Here is an 18504-nt window from a genome sequence, read left to right on the forward strand (position 1 = left end):
AGCTCCTATACATTCCTGAAAATCCTTTACATGCAAAACAAAATATTCTCAGTCCATATAGTCAAACACATAGAATAAAGTCACCTTTGGGCTAACATATCAGTCGAGAGCCCTGGCGCTGCTGCAGGACAAGGAGATGTGAGTCAACCCTGCTCTAACCGCAGCACGGTTATCCCAACTCAGCGCATTCTCCCTTGCAATTACTTAACCTAGAGAAAAATCTTGGCTTACCTTATGGGTTGACTTATCTATCAGTCTCGTTTGTAATATCTACTGCATATTGTCCATTTGAATACATTCAGGGACAGTTGTGGCACAACACGCCTCTCTTCTGCAGCAGAAGGCAAGTTAAAAGGAGCTCAAGCTGTGACCTCAGAGGCAGGCACAGCCGCTCCCATCCTTCAGCCAACCTTCTGGGGAGAACAGGTTACAAGACTGCAAAGCTGGCTCTGCATAGCCAGGCTTTCAAATAAAGCATTCTGGGCTGTGAGCTGCGGATTCACATCTCCCAAACTCGGGCTCGCCAGTCAGTGCTGCATCTGCGTCTGAAAATATTAAGCATTTCACTGCAGTCACTCAATGCAAGAAACTGAGGCGACTTCACAAACCCTGTCATTCTGTTTGGAGGCTAAAGAATGAGCAGGGCATGCATAATTCATGCGTCGAAATCCTCACTGCACCTCCGCTATCCAGTAATGGGCTATTGATCACCTCATCCCGAAGACAATCTGAGCGTCCTGATTGGTTTATTTCCACAAATAAAATTACAACCTAAATCACAGGGAGAAGCCTCCAGCCAGGCAACAGTCACTCCAATGAAACATTTCCAGCGCCGAGAGGCCGAGATGCCATCCGCGAGCCCCAGAATGTGCAAACTGGGTTTTTTTGGGGGCAGCAATGCTACAGCATCTGGTTTCTTAGTCAAAAGACTGGAAATTTTACATTTCCAGTAAGATACACAGAGTTGTTTCTCTCTTATCATTTTTGGAACATCAATAAGAATAAATGAAAAATTCAGAAAATAAAGGCAGTGAAAATGAGATTTTTAGCTGGGTTCATTCCATCACCTTCCTTAGAAGAATCACTTTAAAACAGATAAGCTTGTGATTTCAGTATTGTGCAAAGGATTTCTTTTGTTAAAATCACAATGGATAGTGTGGTTTAAATATTCTGGACCACAGGCACTTTTATGCTGGGTGTGTCAGTGGTTCTAAAATCTTTCTTTTAGGGTTTAAGCTTAATAGTTCAAATCCTTTCATAATTTAAGAGCAGACCATTTAAGAGCAGCTTACCAATGGCTTAATAAGACAAGTTATAAAACAAAAGCCCATTTAATGATGCTTCTATCCACCAAAGGAAACGCAGGCTCCTACATCTTTAAAATATCATCAGAGTAGGGTTTGTTTGGGGGGGAGTTGTTTGTTTGTTTGTTTGTTTGTTTGTTTTGTCTTTTTGAGACAGGGTCTCCCTGTAGCCCCAGCTGGCCTGGAACTCACTATGTAGACCAGGCTGCCCTTGAACTCATAGAGATCCGCCTGCCTCTGCCTCTGGAGTCCTGGGACTCAAGGTGTTCACCACCATGCCTGCTCATCATAGTATTTAAAAAATTTTCTATTATAGGAGGTTTGTGAAAACCAGTAAACATAATGTGTATAAATAATGCATGTCTACTCAAAGTCTCTTGAACCAATACTAGTTAAGTCCTATTTTTCTGCCCAAAGAGGACTCAACATGATACACTTGAAGTCAGTGGGATCCAGGCATGTCTTTCCAAAGTTTCTTTATATATACACATGAGTAGCCACATGCAAACACATGCAATTCATATTCCCATGTTATCACACTTGACCACAGGTAACACCAGAGTGAAATGTTCAAATTCATGTCAAGGCCAGAGTAAAGAACCGATGTCAGAGGGTAGCCATTTTCCCACCTGACATTTTACACTGTGAAGCAATTACCCTTTAAAGAAGCCATGATTATGTTGGTTTTCAATCAATAAACCAACAGGTGAAATTGGCCTCTGAGGGCAGTAGAGATGCTGATGACAACTGAGGTGGAGTTCAGAGTTGAGTTGAAAAATGTACTTTTATTCCAAGTTTATATAACATGTAATATCTGCACCTGAATAATGCGGATTATACTAAAGTATTCTAAATGGCAGTCTGAGAAATTAAACATCCAAATTACTTCAATAATAACACATTCCATATTGTGTTCTACTCTGGGCGGTGCCTATTTTTACATTTATATATTTCTGCTAACCTAATAAAGTTTCACTAAATTACATAGTATATCTTATCTACTTCTCTGAGTAAAATTCTTTAGTGTCAAATACAAGATTGAAAGGCTTCAGATATTTTTTAAATTAGTTTAGCAATTTATCAAAATAAATAATTTCTTGTGAAAAAGCATATCATTTTACTATTTAAAGTAGTAAAAGCTTGAAAAGTTTGGAAGGTACTGAGTATGAGAATATCAGAGTGCAATCATGTAGAACATCTAAATTACTGATATAAAGTGTACCAATTAGAAATGACATGATTCAGTGGTGTGTAACGAGGTGGCTAGGAAGAGCATGAGTTTAGTCCATCTTTCTGCAGCTAGTATGAAGAAAACCAGGGTCTTTCCCCCATACAAACACTCAAGATACATGTCTAAAGTTGGGACCGCACATGGTATATGCCAACTGTATGAAGATGGGGAGAGAGAAGAATACACACACACACACACACACACACACACACACACACATCCATGCACACACAGCCAGCATGAAACAAACCAATAACTGGGAGGCAGCATACAGAGAAAAGTGAGGCAGAAGAGAAACAAGGAGGACTGCAAATGCCAAAGAAATTGGAAGGTAGAAGTCAGCACCAAACAATAACGACTGTGGAAAGCAGACTGGCATTCCCATATGAAACAAAGCCTAGGGCTGTAATAAAGACCCAACGTTCATTTTCCAGAAGTCTGGCTATGCCTGAGAAAAAAACACTTAACTGCTCTTTTCAGATCAATGGGAGACAGAGATATCCACTTTAGACATATTTGATCTCTTTGTAGAACCAAGGGCTTTCTGACATTTTGAATTTATAATGAATGCAAAATAAAGAATGAACTCTAATGAGAACAGTGAAATAAATCCAAACGTGGGATTCAAAGCATATATAGTTTGTCAGATCTGTGGTATCTATTAAGATGCACAGCTAGTCTCCATGACTACTATCTTTGGAACAATGCATGTGTTTCTAATAACAATAATAATAATAATAATAATAATGCCATGGAAATGTAGGAAGAGAATTTGGTCCACCCAAAGCTCTTGTGTTTGTAAGGTCAAATGATAAGGGCTGTAAGAAAAGACAGTGTGTTCTTGCTGAAACTAAACACAGTCCTTTTACTTTTCATCTGCCTTATCCATATCAGAGAAACACCCCAATCATAACTCTCTGTTTATTTAAAAATATTTGTGTACCTTCTACATGCAAGAAATTGTGCTAAATGTTGAAAACCAAATATATACTGGGTAGTGCCACATCCTTGGAGTTTACATATTGGTTTGAAGAAAAGCAGATATCCAAACCAAATGATGAATAAAATCAGTGTAGCACCCCAACATGCAACTGAGGAAGCTGCCCAGACGTGGAGCCAATGCCAAGAACTCGCTGAGTACGTGGAAACACTTCTTACCTGATTCCAGTGTTCCAGGTACAGCAGCAGAAATACAGGCACTGCCATCTACCGTGGGGACATGAGAAGTGAGTCACTGAGGGAGGTGAGGTTTAAAGAGGGGCTGGAGAGATGGCTCAGCGGTTAAGAGCACTGACTGCTCTCGCAGAGGACCTGGATTTGATTCCTAGCACCACACACATGGCGGCTACGAACCGTCCTTAACTCCAGTTCCAGGGGAATCTGAAGCCCTCTTCTGACCTCCCTGGACATTGCATGACATGGGTGCACTCACATACATGCAGGCAATACACTCTTACATGTAAAATAAAAATAATATATATATATTTCTTTTATACATATATAAAAGAAACCTGTTTGTATAAAGAAATTGACATGGATTTTAATGGTGAAGTTGAGATCAGGCTTTCCTGGTTTAGCACATGGTCCTGATATGGCATTTGTACTGTAGGCATCAGTTTTGTCATGTGCAAAGATGTTCATGTATTTCTTGTAATTTCTGTAATAGATAAGTTAAAGCACAATCATTAAAGATACAGGGTTTTGGTCATCCAGTGAGAGTTTAAATTAAAAAAAAAATCTGTTGCTATTTCCAATATCTCTAAAATAGGGGTTACTAGGAAAAATAGAGTTACTAAAAATAGAGCTACTAAGAAATTCAAATCTTGTGACATCCTTGTCTCTTGACACAGTTTCTGTAAGGACTTAAAGCGTTGCTGCATCATCTTCCAAAGCTTCTCTGGGAGAAGTCTTGTGGGAAAAGGCATTGCCAGATGGGACACGCATCATGTGGGCTTGGAGGGAAGGAGGGCATCTCTGTGAACCTGTGAAGCCCAGGAGTCCACAGTTTGAGAAGCCAGGACACCATGGACACTTTGTCATGAGATAAGGCAGAATCATAGTAAATCTGCTCCTTTTTAAAAGTTTGCTAAAGTCCTGAGTTTATGGGATGTTTTATACTCTATGGAGGCATTTGGTCCTGTTGTGCAGAGAAAGATAATCAGAGATTTAAGGGGAGCAACACGATTAAATTTGGGGGCGGGGACAGATTGTGGCACCCACTGTGTTTAGCTGAGTACTATTGTGAGTCCACCAGAATGGCATGGAGCTGGCTATGGCAGATCCAGGGATGTGCAGATGAGAACACTGAGAAGTGCTTGACCCAGAGCCAGTAGTTGCAAGCAGTTTATACACTGGGAGAAAATATGGAAGACTTTGGGATTGGAACTTGGATAACTCTGTCTTCCTCCCTAGTGAGCCCCTCCCCAAACAAATAAAAATATGAACCCAAATGGCACTGGCAATAGGAGACTGTGACAAGCTATCAAGACTAATACTAAACGCAGCACAGAAAGATTAAAGTGAACTATGAAGTCAAACAAGTTGGTGATGAGTCGAACGTACATTTCCAGGACACAAATAAAGATATAGCTCATTTCATAGGTTCATGGGAGACCATGACTATCTAAGTTATGGAGTTTAAAGCAGTATCTCAGATTTGAAAGGGTACAATAAAAAAGGTGGGATCAGACCCTGAGATTTAGATGAGTGATGTCCTAGAAAGTCCGTGTTAGCATTCTGATGCTGTAATACACAGCAAACAGAAAAGTGCTGGTGTGTACCTCCATGCAGTATGTGGTTGGAACAACACTTGATACTTTAATGAGCTAATTTGAACCTCACAAATCCTTTATCAGTTACTTTTATTTTCATTTTATCAATTAAAAAATCCAATAGAGGATGCTTTTGGAAGCCCTTGTCAAAAAACTCCAATGGGCTCTCATATGAACATTTGAAAATTGCCCTGTTCTGACTTTTTTCTAGTTCCCTGTCTAGAACTTGTAATGCTAATTACTCTTGCCTTTACTTCTCCTTCACATCTCCTATTTATAATTTAAGGGCTTTCCCCTTTCCTCCTCGAGATAAGAGTTATGCAATTTGGGAGTCTTTTGGATAGACCCACTGAAGGGGTACTCCAGTTATCTCACCCTGAGTCCCTGTTCAGCATGGAAGAAGCCAGAGCGGTCTGCATCCCGATTCCCAATCTGCAAGGTGGGTAACCTCTTCAAAGGATGGTGTGATAAGAATAGGATGTAGGAACTGACTAGGCAGTTAGGATAAAAGGACCCCAAAGAAATGTAGCCAGTTTCTTGGCTAAAAGTCAAAATGTCCTTGGGCCTGTTAGCAACATACTCTGTTCCAAAGGCCAAAAATGTCAAAAGTATTTTAAGGTTACCTCTTCAGAGGGGGGGAATGTTGGAGGGGAGGGAGTGGGCATGGAGTATGAAATTCTTAATAAATTTTTGTAAAAATTAAAAAAAAAATTAAACTTAAAAAAGTCATGCTTAAAGATTAAATTATTCAAGTCAAATGATGCATGATGATATAGGTTGATGGAGGCAAACACGGAGGGGGGGAGTAGAAATTATGAGAAAAGTGTGATAAATACATAAATTCCAGATGCAATTACTTGGGAGGAAATGAAGGCGGTAGGATTGCAGATCACTCAGTCCTCAGAGAGTGCCACTTGCAAAGGGTTAATCGACCTCACTATTGTCCACATTACTAACACTTTCAAAAGGTGAAGGTGAGAGAAGTTTCAAATGTTAGGGGAAACCTAATGGAACTAGGAATCTTTTAATGCTTCTTAATCTTTCTTAAGTTCTTTTTTTAAATTAGAGTCCCTTTCCTAGATTTTTACTTCCTTTTCAATGCTGGGACACAGAAGTAAACACTACTCGCTATCAGAGCTGACCTATTAGAAAACCTCTCCAGTCACTAAGAAAAGAGTTTCAATTCAAGAAAGAAAAGTAGGTAAAGCGAACAGGTTTCCCATAATGTCTCAAAAAGGGAAGTTCTTGTATACTGTTTATGTAACATTAAAAGATTCCTAGTTCCATTAGGTTTTCCCCTAACATTTGAATTCATTTTAGATATCAGTGCATTCAAATAATTTTCTTGGTTTCATGAAAATGACCTAGTTACAATTCAATCTCCTTATAAAATATGGCTGCTAAGACTCCTACTAATAGTCACAGTATAAATAAAAAGACCAATTCAGTCCTTTAAGATTTTTTTAAGTGTTACAGAAAATTGTAATAGTTTCTGTTTAATCACATTTGCTTTCAATTATTTTTAAAGAAACTTTTTCTCTTTTAGGTGACTAAATGCTCGTAAATAAATGAATACTAGCTCAAGTCAACTAAAAAACAAAACAAAACAAAACGAACTGTCAGCAGACTGTTCTATCCCAGGATAGTCACCAAAACCTTTGCATACAAAGCAATCTGTTTGTCTAAAGATACATTAGGGAAATGATTGAAAATTATAGCCTGTTCTCTGGGAAAAAATTATATATTTGAAAAATTGTTGAGTACAAATATATTTTGATTTCTAGATGTTAGACCTACCTCCTTATGCATCTTCTGTTTTTAAAAGTTTACATATAACTGTATATTGATAATTCCTTTGGCATTTTTGTGCTTTTGAAAATTAGACTTAAGCCCATGAATAATTTCTTTTAATTATTTATATTTATTTACAAAATATGTATAAACCTTTAAGACAATTTAGTGGTGTCTAGAGATATGGCTCTGCAGTTAGGAGCACTGGCTGCTCTTGCAGAGGACTCAGGTTCGGGTCCCAGCACAGACAAGGTGGCTGACAATTCTCCATAATTCCACTCCTGGGGTATCTGCAGCCTTCTTCTGACTTCCATGGGAATTGCAGGAAACAGGTGCACTCACATGCAGGCAATCCAGTCTTACACATAAAATAAAAATCATAAATAAAATAGTTTAAAAACCTTTAGTGGGTAGTGATGCTAGTAAGGGGTCAGAGAAGGAGATGCAAGCTTCTTCCTCTCTCCATCCCAAGACAACAAACAGACTCAGAAACTGCAGCAGCCTCGGAAGTGCTCAAGGTGCCCAACTAATACAAATGTAGCAGACAGGAGAGACAGCTGCACGGGATTGCTGCGGGGGGGTGGGGAGCAGGCACACTTGAGACATCTAGAGACTTTTACTAGCTAGGGCTCTCGGACTTAGCCACAGAAACCACCGCGTTCCCAGGGCTATTTTCAAAGCTAGTCAGCTTCTGCTGCCGGACTCCTCAATAGCCACTGCCAATTTGAAATTTCTTCAGAGAGAAGACATTCTGTGCCTTCCCCTAGAGGATCCAGTTTTAAAGCCACCTCGCTAACACTCAGATCTTGAAGGTCTGGCCTCGCCCAGGACCTACTCCACCTCTGTGGTCGCGTCTTTTGTGTGTCCCTGCCTCAGACACTGGCGGTCCTACCTCAGCTGAGCCACAGCGCCGCAGGTCCTGGATCTGTGATGTGTGCACACAGCTGTGCTCAGGACCCTGGCTCCACCGCCGCCCAGGAGCATCAGTACCTCAGACACCAATGCCAGTGCGGGGAAAAGGAGTGAGTCCTGCAGACGCCACAACCGCAGCTCCATGTGAGCCCACGCTGGGTCCCAGCTCTGTGGCCAGGATGGGAGTGCACATCAGCCACCGTGCTGCTTCTGCACCAGGCATGTCCACCTGCCCTGGCACTAAGGCATCAGTAGCTCTGCACCCATCTGCATGCCGGACCCCATCTCCGTGAGGACCTTGCAAGTACACACGTCTCACTGTTAGCAGCAGGGGTTTGATTCATTGCCAGGGATATGGAGCCCAGAGCCACCCGGGGCTCCACAGATATGATCATCTAACCACATCCCTCTCAGCAGCAGAGATCCTGTGAAAGGAGTGTGATCTTGGCATGTACACCAGAACACAACTTACCCTCGGAGACAAAAGAGATCAAGGACACCCCCGAAGCCCTGGTCAAGGAAGACCACGGCTTGAACAGCTCTGCCAATACGCCCAGCTTTGCCATTGGAAGCCAGCTGTCTAAGCCAATGATGTCCTCATCTGAAAGCGCTACATCAATTGAGACAGGCTGCTGTTCTGGAAACATATCAATGACTGGGTCAGCACCCTCAAGACCACCTGTAGGACAAGATGTTTCATGATCTACATGAGCACCGAGGGCAGACATGTACCAAAGGAACTCACTTTCTGATAATAAAAGCCCAGAAAACAGATTTCTACAGATTGCCTGAAAAAAATTTCCAAAGTAATTGTTTCAGGGAAGCTCAGCTGGTTTCAAGAAAGACAGACAGACAACTCAGTGAGATAAGAAGCTCAGTGAGATAAGAAATATAAACAAGTTGAACAGAAAGACATATTACAAAATCAAACAATTCTGGAGTTGAAGGGCACACTTAATAAACTGAAAATGTAATGAAGAATATGACAGCGGACATGATCATGAGAAGAAATGATTCTGAATTTGAAGCCCACGTATTTGAAAATATCAGAGAAGGAAAATGTTAAAAATAACTGAAAGAAATAAAGAAAATATATAAGATCGATGGTGTATAATGAAGTCCATATTTTAAGAGTCATAGATGAGAAAGAAATGGGCAGAGATAGTAAAGAAACAACAGCTACAAAGTCCTCAAACATGGAGGAAGATGGAACATTCTAGTATGCAATGACCAAAACTCTCCCGTTGGGTTAATCCAAGGAAGTCTTCACAAAACAATTTATCACCAAAATGTCAAGAATAAAAGACACAAATCTTGAAAACAGAAAAAGTTCTTCATGAATGACAGAACCTCCTGATGGCTGTCAGACTTCTCAGCAGAAACTTCCTAGACCATCAGCCAATGGGCTATTTTCAAAGTATTGAAAGAAACTATATTCAATTAAGAATATTATACACAGCAAAGCAAATCACATGTTGTGGGATGAAATAAAAGATAAAACTGCTAGCGATAAATATAGCTACAATAATTTGTTGATGAATGTTCAGTATAAAAGTTATAATTTGCGACATCAAACGTTAACATATGTGTTGGTGATAAGGATTTTATTGTATATGATCAAATTCAAGCAAAATTCTATTGTGAAAGCACAAAAAGTAAAGAGCTAAGACTGGAGAGGTGGCTCAGAGTTTAAGAACACGGGCTGTTCTTGCAGAGGACTGGGGTTCAGTTCTCAGCACCCACATGATAGCTAACAACTATCTGTAACTCCAATTCCAGGAGATCTGTGGCCCTTTTCTGGTCTCCATTGGCTATACACAATATGGGTACACTTATATACATGCAGGCAATACATGCATACACTAAAAGTAAAAATAATAAATATTTTTTTAAAATAAAATGTGAATATAGAGAGATGTAGATATATTTAAGCTATACTTAAGAACAATTGAAATAAATAAACAAATAATTGAAAGAAATAAAGAAAATATATAAGCTATATAACAAGCTATATTTAAGTCAGAAAAAATAATGTTCAAGTAGAAATGAAAAAGACAAGGACATTATATAATAATATCAAGAATAGCTAAATATATACATATATATGTATATATATATACCTAACACTGTAACAACAAAAATATGTAAGGAAATATTAATATAACTGTAAAAAGACAAAGGAATAGAATAATAGCAAAAGACTTTAATGTACTACTTTCAATAACAGCTAGATAATTTAGACAGAAAACCAAAAAATGAAAGTTAGACTTGAATAATAACAATACCATAGACCAAAATAACCTAACAGACATAAATAAGTATTACAAAAAAGAATTACATCATTGTTCTAACATACAAGTGTATGTTGGGTGTTTATAAGTAGATGTGTATGTATTTGCAAACATTGTGATAATTTAAGTAAAGACAGTATACTTCACATCAGTATGTGCACAAATCCTCCCTTCTCCAATCCCAAAGGAGGGCATTATCCTGGCTGTAAGTAGTATAGGTTATATTTATTTGACTTTGCTTTACAGAAATATTTAGAACCAACCGGTTAAGCCATAAAATTATCTCTAAATACAACAATTTCAGAAATACTTTTGGGCAAAAGTTTATATTTGCACATTTTCTATTTTGACTAAAGACTGAAGATGTAAAAATCTGTCACACTTCCACTTCATAAGGCAATTTTGTTTAAATTGCTTGCGATACTTATGCTTTAAAGCAGATTTTATTTCCTACCAAAGTCTAAGACCCATAGCAGGATATTAATGTATCAGTAAGTTCTTTCATAAAATATTTGATGTTTTTCAAGTTACTGCACCAGGTAATCAACTTTGCTTCTTCATGTGGGGTTTTATCTTGAAACTAATGACTGTAATTTCCTGGAAGATTTTATCATAGGACCATGTCACATGAAATCAGACAGGCAGTCTTAAAAGTATCTTGGAAACAAAACTAATAACTTAGTTCTATGGGCTTGGTATAGGGATTTATTTGAATAAAGTGACCCTTTACTGAAATATGTATTTTATTAAAAATACATAATTGTTCCAGGCCAGCTGTGGCTACAGGGAGACACTGTCTCAAATTTTTAAAAAAGTACATTGATATTAAGTAGGGAATAAAAGTCTTAATTCCTGAGGATAACAGATGATCTAGATGACTTTTTTTGTATGAAATTGTCAAGCAAAACTGTTGATCAAAGATACCATTAAGTGACCTAGGAATAATTATGTTTGAGCAATAATCCAAAGGAGACAGAGAAAGGAAAATCAACTCGGGAAGGAAGACAGACCAAACACTGGTCTGGATCAAGCGATGATGAGAATGCAGAGGTGCTCCGAGCCCCGCCCTCTGGTCAACACAGACCTGCACTTTCACATTCATGAATGTGGGCTCTAGGTCAAAATCCAAGTGAAGGGCTGGGCTGTGGCTCAGAGGCAGAGTACTTGTCTACGAGTGTGAGGCTCTGGGTTTGATCCTTAGCTGTGCCAGAGGTGGGAGGGCTAAAGGAAAACCCCAGTTAGTTCCAGAATTCAATGTCTCTTCTTTTTTCTCAAAGTCTTAGATCCACAGTGTATTGAAGACATCTCACAACAGCTTGAAAGAGTTTATTTTAGTTTTTAGAAATTTTGCAAGCCAGTTGTTATAGCCCTTATTAATACTGAAAATTATAAACCTAAGATTAAATAAATCATAAAGATGACAAATACTCAAAATATGTGTTTTCCAGTATATTTTAACTTTATTAATGTAGATGCCAGGCATGGTGGCACACGCCTGTAGTCCCAGCATTTGGGAGGCAGAGGCAGGAGGATCTCTGTGAGTTCAAGGCCAGCCTGGTTTACATAGTGAGTTCCAGGCCAGCTGGGGCTACAGGGAGACCCTGTCTCAAAAAGACCAAACAAACAAAATACACTGTATAATAAAGTGCAGTCAGGTATCTTTTCCCAACTTCGTGTTTAGTGACATTATCTTGGCGGCTGGAAATCAACCAGCACGGTGGAAACAGGTATGTGACCAAAGTGAGCAAATGCTATAAATTCCGTTTCTGTTTCCTTTGCACCCTGAGAAAGCCCCTTGCCCAACATGTATCAGTGCATCTCACTAACAGTTTAATAGACAATTTTAAGAACACTGAGTTCTGAGGTACTATAACAATAATGTTTTCTAATTTGGGCTTTAATACTGTTCACTCAAATTTTCAACTAATGTTACCAGTGAGGACAGACACAGGTGAGTTCTGAGAACCTCTCTCTGGTCATCAGCTGAACAATCACTGGATGTAAAGGAATATCCAGATAATGGCTACGCTGAACCGATCTGTACTCTTTCCCCCATTCAGAGCTGGGGAAACAATCTGGAAACTTTGAAAAGTGGTGCCACTGAACAGGTAAATGGCAAAATAGCTAATCATTGAGGTCATAATAGTTTATCAAAGTCATAGAAAATGTCTTAAGAGAAAAGGTTTTAAGAATGTGCGTGGTAGTATAGTGATAAAGAGAAACGTGCTTCGTCTGAAAGAAGGCATTGATCTTGTGAAAAATCAAGCAGTCAGGCATAGTGGCACGCACATTAAGCCCGGCCCATGGGAGGCGGAGATACGTGAATCTCTGTGAGTTTCAGGTCTGCTTGATCTACATAGTGAAAAGAGGCCAGATAAAAGTACTCCTGAGGTAGGACTGACAGGATTCATGTTGTAATTCTAAGGGACAGAGGAAATGTGCAACATAACATTAACGTCCTGACCTAAGAGAATCAATGGCTATTCAAATCAATAATTTAAATCATCCAATATGTGGAAAACACAAGCGTGATAGAGGATGGCAAGTTGTACATGTGTACCTCACGTCCTGCTCCAGACAGTGTCTACCCACTCCCTCAGCCCATAACAGCTCTGCATTTGAATTTGGGGACAGCATACTCCTAGGGATGCCATGCTTCTCTGGCCATTCACTTTTGATATTCCTCAGTTTATCTACTTTATTTCTCTTCAGAGTCTTATGCTTTGAAGACTTCTCCCTTCCCTTCCTCTCTCCTCACTTCTCTCCTCCCTTGTTTCTTCTCTTTTCACTTCTCTCCCAGGTTCTCTCTCTGGATCTCCCACCCATTTTAATGAGATCATATATAATGCACTCAAACGTATCTCTAGCCAAATGTCTTATCTGATCCTTCGGACCACTTACATTCTTGATGCTTATGCTTGGCTACCTCATCAGCTCTCAGACTTGGTCAATTTATACATCAACGTTCCTTTCCTTTTGTTTTTCCCCCTCCAAGAAACGGTGCCACTACCCACCAATTTGCAGAAACTTCAGGTGCCGTCTTTTATACTTGAAAGATCATATATATCCTGGTCAACTCAAACTGTTCTGTCATCCAAGAAGCCTCTCTTAATACAAGCTAAGCATATCAACTCTATATGTCCACTTGATTACTCATTCTAAGACAACTTTGAATTCCTCAATCTTTTCTTATCCCAATTCTTCTCATCCTAGTGAATGACCTCATCCCACCCCACCTGCTAATGTATGAAGCCAGTGGTTGTAACCATCTTTTCTACTTCCCAATTGTATTCTAAATCCATCTACTGTATAAATAGCATTTATCCTCAGAATAGAGTATTTTATTCATCATTGAAAACCTAGCTAAAGCCATCATCATCTCCTGCTTAGACATTGAAGGAGACTGATAGAAGATCCTATACCCGCTGTCCAGTAATCAATCCATACCAAAAAGGGTCTTTTAAAAATATAGATATAAGGGACTTGAGAGATGCTTCAACAATTAAGAGCACTGGCTGCTCTGGCAGAGGGCCCAGGTTCGATTCCCAGCACCCACATGGTGGCTAAAAAGCATTTGTAACATCAGCTCCAGGGAATCCAATGCCTTCTTCTGACCTCCATGGAGAGTGCATGACACAGGTGCATCTACCTGCATGCAGGCAATACAATCATACACATAAAACAACAAATGAAAAATGTAGATGTCTTCATATTATTTACTGGTATAAAAATATCCAGTGTTTTTCCACTATAATAAATTATTTAAGTATTCAATAGAGCATATAGTGTCCTGTTGGCACTTAACCAGCCCCCCCCACCTCATACTGTTCTCTTTTCCCCCCACATTGCTATATTTCGGCTACACTGGCAAGCCTCCTGTTCCTTCCTGACTTAAAAACTTGATGGTCCCTTTGCCAGGAATACTGTTTCACCAAAAACCTCTGTGGCTGACAGCCTCATCTTTGAGGCTGTATCTTTCTTCGTAGCGCCCTAACAACTCAACAACTCAGAGAGACCTTTCTGCAGTCCATCCTCACAATACCAGTTCTCCTTTATTGATCTACCAAACTTGTAACTAATAACATAATTTTGCAACTGAGCAGTTATTTACTATCTAATTATTCCACTAAAATATAATTTCCACTGTAAGGAAAACTATGTTTGTTTCATGAATCTATTTATTTCTGCCATTGGTAATGGGGATTTTCAACTAGTGTTTATTACAAGTATGAACAAGCAAGTCAGCTGCACAACAAGTGCTTTTTCCTGAGATTTGACATTTTAGTTTGGAATTATCACTCAGTCTGTGAAGTTGGCCCCAAATGAGCTTTTCAAAAATGGCTCATTATCAACTTCAGATATTTGCTAAGAATGTGTATTTATCTTCTCTCCAAAAATCACCTCTCTGTACTGGTCAAATACTGAGAATAAGTGTCTGTGAGGTGCCAGCCCTAAGTGACAGATCTACAGTACAACCTTTACATCTGAGAATACAGAGGAACAGGGGGCAGAGAGAACATTAATGCAGCTCTCGACTCTCAACAGTGTAGATTTTCCTCATGCAACAGATGCCGATTAGCCTAGAAACCCACACGTGGCCAAAGTGCAGAGAACAAGCACTGCAGAGTGCTTGCCCTGACTAGGACACCTGTATCAAACCTCTGCCACCCAAGGCTTGGGGACCACTGTGGAAGAGGGGGCAGAAAGAGTGTGAGAGCCAGAGGTGGTAGATGACCATAAAGAAAGGGTTTTCCAGACAGCTGGTCAGTTACTCACATGAACTCATGGAAATGGTGACAGCATGCACAAGATCCATGTAAGCTCAAGCCAGACACAATCCCAGCATGGATGTGGGGAAGATGGTAAGAAGCCCGATTTTTAGCTGAGGAGCTACTGGCAACTGATAACTTCTGGGAGAGGGAGAGTTGGTTTTTTTCTAAAGGTGTGATGTTATCTAGGGGTCCAGGCTCCAGTGGATGGACACACAACCAAAGGTCAGTTGAAGACAAACTTGACTGAATAGGGTTAGTAGATAGGACAGAGGACATGAAATCTGGCGATAAGAGCATGCAGACAGGGAAGGAGATCTAAATGTGATCAGAATATGTTGTAAGAAATTGCAAAATTAAATTAAAAATGTATGAACAGGCATATCAAACTAAAAAATACCACCTCTCAGTGATTTTTCTTTAAATATTGCCTCCCTGTCTCACCAATTTTTTTTATTTTAACTTCTCAAAAACTACAATCTGTTACTTTATGCCCAAACTGATTTATTCTTTTTAAATTTATGTTTTATTTATTATCGAGGTGTGCACGTACAGGCGTGTGCATGCTGTACTTCGATGTGGAGGCCGGGGGACAAATTTCAAGAGTCCAAGATCTCTTCCACAGTGGGGTCCAGGGTTCAAACTCAGGTCATCAGGCTTGAGAGACAAATGCTTTTAACCAGCACACTGGCCCTGACTTATTCTTAACTAGAAACTTCTCTCTCTGTAGTCTTCCCCTGTGCTTGACCTCCTTGAATTCCCTGTTGTCATAGATACCCGCTGAGGATTAGCCTGCCACAGATTCTGACTGGCCCATAGTGACCATAGCTGTGACGTCTGTTTTCTCTCCATGGCTCTTCCTGGGCTGGGCTAGCTCCTGCTCTTCCGGCTGTGAAGGCTGGGCTAGGGAGTCTGCTGTGATGACTGGCGACTCTGGGAACCTGCTGACCCTCCTTTCCTGGCTGTGGTTCCAGGAGTGGTCGGTTTCTGGATTCTAAGTGATGGAGCTGTCATTTGCCTGCATCAAGCCTGGGAAAACCTCCCTTGGTCTGGAAGTCTGCTAAATGCTTTAACATTTTAGTAATTTCACAAATATTGCTTAAAAGTAGAGGATATTTTTAAAGCAGTATGAAGGGAACACAGACTCACACACTGGCTGGTATCATCTGCCTAATGGGCAGCAAGGTATTTGCTTAGCTTTTGTTTGCCTGATAAATTCAGTTAGGCTGCCCTTCTCAGCGATATTCTTGATAGTTATTTTTGCTATTTTTGTGTGACATTACACAATGGGTTTTTTTCTTCTTCCAATGTTAAAAATTACAATTCTTTGAAGACATAGATTCTCTGTGGAGGACAGGACAGATGTTAAAAATGACACGTTTGCAGGGTGAAAAAGAATTAAGCAGCTGTGGACACAGAGCAGTTAGACTATAATAAAGAATCAGAGGATAGTGAACAGGCCCCTCCCATCACTTTCTTCTGCCTAATCCACCGGTGAACTGTCTCAGTTCCCGACTCCTTCCTGGGACGTCTTTCCACCGGGATCCTGGAAGGCAAACTTCCCTCGTTTGTCTTTTGTTCTTTGCCATTAGTTTTCTGCCTCTGCTAATTGAAATATTTCTATTTTTATCATCTCCTAAAGGCTGAAGGAAAATAAATCTCTTTTTCTTATTTCACTGCCAGATATTTTCAAACAGTCTAATGACTTGCTTTATCATGTACAATAGATCCACATTTATAACCCATCAACCCACTTATAAACTTTCCATTTGGTCCTAGGTAACTAATGATGTCTCAAGCTTAGTGTTCAGAGCTGAACTCTCCTTTCTTCCCAAATTTGATCACCTGCTCTCTAGATAGCATATTTTGCACTTTCTTCTTCCTTTAGGGCCAGCGTCAAATTGCTCTATAGTTGGCAAATACATTCTTCATTCTTTCTCCTCTACTGCGATAACCTTGTCAAGCCATTGTCCTCCTTTGCAGTGACTATCGGAAGGAACTTGTAAGGAATTTCCTTCCCACCAACCCTCAGCATAGAACCTGTTAGAATACTGTCAGTGCCAGTGTCATCATTATTTACTGCTTTAAAATTTATCATCGCTTTCTTAGTGCGATGTTGCTGTCATTCTGCATGGGCAGACTGCGGCAGGTCCTGTACCACCACTGCACACATCTTCTCTATTCTCCTTTAGTTACTACATTCCAGTCACCCTAAGTGCCTCCTGTTCCATCCTAACATACACCCTCTCTGCCTCTTTCCTCTGTATTAGTTACCTTTCTGTTGCCGTGATAAAACATCATGACCAAGGCAACTTACAGAAGGAAAAGTTTATCTGCCTTATGGTTCCAGAAGGATACGAGTCCATCGTGGCAAGGGAAGCATGGCAGGAGGCAGGCATAACAGTCAGAGCAGGAAGTTGAGCCCTCACATCTTCAAGCAGGCACAGGAAGCCGAGAGAGACACTGGAAGTGAGCCCCAACCATCTACTCTCAAAGTCTGCCCCCATCTACTCTCAAAGTCTGCCCCAGTGACTCATTTTCTCTAGCATGGCCATACCTCCTAAAGGTTTCATGACCCTCCTCAAACAGTGCCACCAAACAGGGTCCAATTGTTCAAATACTTGGAGCCTATGGGTGACATTCTCATTCAAATCATCACAGTTGCCTTTATGTAATCACCAAGGTTGGTGCTACTCAACTTTACTTCCTCTGGAAAATGCCCCTCATCACTCTCCAACTGTTCCTCTTCACGAGTTAGGCTGTTTGTCCTATGACTCAGTGTCACAACATCTGTACTTCTGGATGGGATTTAAAATCATTCTCATTAAACACTCACTCCGGTGAAGCTTTGTTCAATGCCTGGCTGTCCTGACATCAGGATCCCACTTTTTCCTGCATCTCTACCGCTTATTGTCTATGACACACAGAGGGTACACATGTCTTTTCTGATTCCATAGATGCATGAACCAGTTGGAAGAGATATGACTGCACCATCTACTAACAGAATCTAATTTTTTCAGATAGGAATTTGTCAACTGTGGTGGATAAGGTATGAGCTGTCTTCTCCTGAACAAGTAGTTTATGTTCAACTATAGCTGACTTCGGCCATGGATGCTTATATGGTATTTTCTCTCCCATATAGTTTTGTCCTGAGGTTTTTGCCTCCTTGGCATGACACACCTGCTCCATCTCTAAATCTGTTTTGACCCGGGGTGCACATCACTTTGACCTTTTGGGCTTGCCCCGCATAACCTGCTGTAAAGCTGTGTACCACATCAGTGCATCTTCGGTTAAGTGAAAGCAGCTTGTTTTCTCTGTGGCTTCACTTAAATCTGTCCCTCCTGAAATTATTCTTCTCGAGGATTGTCACCTAGCATGTCAACCTAAGATAGAACATTCATCAGCCATTATTGATTCTAGTTCATTGTAGCTTGG

At 40.2% G+C, this 18504-nt stretch overlaps 1 protein-coding gene across 3 annotated transcripts in view; it reads right to left on the bottom strand.

Annotated features, from left to right (window-relative positions):
* The window catches only part of Cntn1 (contactin 1), a 367258-nt gene that overhangs the window by 247675 nt on the left and 101079 nt on the right, over positions 1 to 18504 (bottom strand). For 2 of the 3 annotated variants that reach the window (XM_008835444.3, XM_008835442.3), the window contains exon 1: positions 232 to 662. The exons of the other annotated variant lie outside the window; for it this stretch is intronic. The gene's annotated coding sequence lies outside the window, so the exon portion shown is untranslated. Of the gene's footprint in view, positions 1 to 231; positions 663 to 18504 lie in introns of those variants that run through there. 3 annotated transcript variants of the gene reach the window in all.

The sequence above is a fragment of the Nannospalax galili genome, unplaced genomic scaffold (assembly GCF_000622305.1).
Source record: "Nannospalax galili isolate Female #2095 unplaced genomic scaffold, S.galili_v1.0 scaffold357, whole genome shotgun sequence".
In the NCBI taxonomy this organism is placed as follows: Eukaryota; Metazoa; Chordata; class Mammalia; order Rodentia; family Spalacidae; genus Nannospalax; species Nannospalax galili.